Raw genomic sequence first — 3078 nt, 5'->3', positions numbered from 1 at the left:
ATGTCTCCCTTCACCCACTTTTCTGTTGTCCATCCCCCAGGGAAGGGGTTATATGTAGATCCTTGTGATCAGTTCCCCCTATTTACCCCATCTTCCCTCTACCCTCCTGGTATCATCACTCTCATCACTGGTCCTGAGAGGTTCATCTGTCCTGGATTCCCAGTGTTTCTCTTTCCCATTCCTATCTGTACCAATGTACATCCTCTGGTCTAGCTGGATTTGTAAGGTAGAATTTGGACATAGTAGTTGGGGAGAGGAACTAGAGGAAAGTACTAGAGGAAAGTTGTACGTTTCATCATTGCTACACTGCACCTTGAGTGGCTTGTCTCCTCCGTGCGACCCTTCTGTAAGGGGATGTCCAGCTGCCTACAGATGGGCTTTGGGTCCCCACTCCGCACTTCCCCTCATTCACAATGATATGATTTTTTTACAGTCTCTTTCTTTATGGCTTCTGAATGTCTTATTTAAAAACTCTTTTCCTACCAACAAAATTTGAAACAGTTCCTTTTATTACTTTAGTTTTAGGGTTTATCTATTGTAATCAAGCTATTTTTGCATATGGTATGAACAATGGTTGAAACATTTTTTTTCCAAATGGAAAACAGTAACATTTGTTATAGCCACTTGTTTCCTCTCTAATTTTAAATGCTATTTTTATCATGTAATCTGATAAATGTGTACATAGATAAATCAATAAATATATAGATGTATGGCTTAGACTCTTCTATTCATTTTCATATATTCCTGCTCCACTGATATTCTATTTGAACAATTATAGCATTACAGCACATATTGATATCCGATATGGCAAGTCCTTCCTCATCTTCCAATATTTTGGCTATTTTCTGGTCAGCTTATCAAGTTATATTTTTCAGAATAGATTAATTTGGGTCTAAATGGCATCTTTAAAATGAGTCATTTTCCATGTAACTGTTTTTTTCTATCTTCTTTTATATATTATAGTTAAACTTTTGAATTTCATTTATATAAGCCCTTCACATCTCTTGTTAAGTTTATTTACTTTATAGATTTTGCAGCTACTGTGGATTGATTCTTTCCCACAACATATTCTAGTAATGTATTGTTGATCTAGTATAAATACTGATTTTTATATAGTAATTTTATGTACAACCATTTTCTTAATGCTTTTATTCATTCTCATCATGTTTCAGTTTGTTCACATAGATTTTTTCAAAGTTGAAGAATCATTTTATCCATTTTATTTTCACATCACTGAAATTCTTAATACTCTTAAAACATCATCTTTGGCATTTTACCTTCAATAAAAAGGTGTAATCTCTATGTTTAAAAATATTATTTAGGAAAACAGAATAGAATATGACCGTTTTTATATTGCAATGCCAAGATTACTTGTTATGGGGGGTGAGGATCAGTCTAAGTTCCTGTTGTCACTTAGATTTTCTATGTAGTATCTTTCATCTTTAAATAATGACCCTATTGTCTCTTTTTACCAAGATTGATACCTTATCCCTTTTACTTACCTCTCAATAATTGTTAAATTAACTCCAATATGATGCTGAGGAAAAGAGGTAATAATTGGCAGGCTTCACTTGTTCTTTATTTCAGTGGTGTTTGCAGTTTGCCATTATATGTTGTAATGTAACAGTTTGGTGGGTTGATCCTCAGTCATCAGGTACATGAATGTAGTAGCTAAACAAATCATTTACTTAGAGATGCTTTATTTAGCAAACAGCAAGATGTCTTGGAAGTAGTATTCTATAGATGACCTCCCTTGGCCTCTTGGAAATGCCGTGGGCAAATGTTAACAGTTTGTATGAAGTAAGTATCATGGAGACTATGGAGTTACCCACATACCGTGTTATCCAGTGTGATAGACAGGTTTACTTTGCCAAGCTGGCCAATAAGAACAAGTGGGATTAATTAGGTCGCAGTTTGATTAAAGGGCAAAGAGATAAATGGCTCAGCAAGTCCCTCCTGTCTCTCTCTTACTTTCTGGTGATTGGATCAGTGTGCGGCTGCCTTAGTTAGTTCTCTGCCTCAACGTGTGAGCTACACTACCTGTGGGACACCCAACCCATGGACTGTGTTGCTAGAGCTTGAGGTTCCTTCAAGACCTGCTTTGCCACACTGCTGGTGTATACATTGCTTGAGCTGGGGACTGTCAGATCCTGTCATCTGGCTGACTGTTAGTGACCTGCCCTGCTCTTTGCTGCCTGTGGCCAGACTGCCTGCATTGCTCTCCCGAAGACTCAGCTGTCTGCTTCCTTGACCTTGGACCCAGTAGCCCTCGTGAGTTGAATGACTTCAAGTATATTAACTGTTTACGGAAGTGAGTTGAACTGAGTCCCCTGTACTGTTGTGTGGACTAATTAGCTGTTATATTCCTTTGTGCTGAATATATCTATATCTATATATAATCAAAAGTGTCCTGGTTTTTTCTCTAGAGAACCCTATCTAACACACACAGTAAATGCACACAACTTGCACATATTCAGTAATATGTTCAACTTATCAGTAATAACCAGGATTTAGTATAAACTATTTAATTTACTAGACTTCACCTGAATATAACATTACCATACACATTTGTAGCTTTTGGATGTGGGAGGATTATCATGTGGGTATTTCCTTCAAGTGAACCTCCACGACAAGTATAATATTTGCCTTCAGTTTCTGGTAGATAGTTCTCATCATCTCTAGGATATATACTATGTCAAGCTGGGTTCTCTAGAGACTCAAAACCAATGGCATTTGTATGTGTACTTACATATAGATACACAAGAAATGGCGCATACATTGTAGTAGAGGGTGTCTAGTCTGGCTCAAGTCCATGGGTCAAATGTAAGCTGAAGGCTTCTTCTGACTGACTTGTGTAGCTTCAGGGGCTGACAAACAGGAAGCGGAATATGAAGCAGGAAGAGTACGAGCTGATGGATGCCAGCTGAATGAGTCCAGAGATCAGCTGAATGAAGCCAAGGTCAGAATCTGATCATGGCTCCTGGGAAGGGCAGGCAATGTAACAGGAGGTCTATGAACAAGATGCAGCATCCAAATCCAGCAGTCAAGTCCTTTAGCTTCCACACACTTTTAATTTAT

Source organism: Echinops telfairi, unplaced genomic scaffold, assembly GCF_000313985.2.
Source record: "Echinops telfairi isolate 266 unplaced genomic scaffold, ASM31398v2 ScPeMD7_7457;HRSCAF=8495, whole genome shotgun sequence".
In the NCBI taxonomy this organism is placed as follows: Eukaryota; Metazoa; Chordata; class Mammalia; order Afrosoricida; family Tenrecidae; genus Echinops; species Echinops telfairi.
This window is presented reverse-complemented; position numbering follows the sequence as displayed.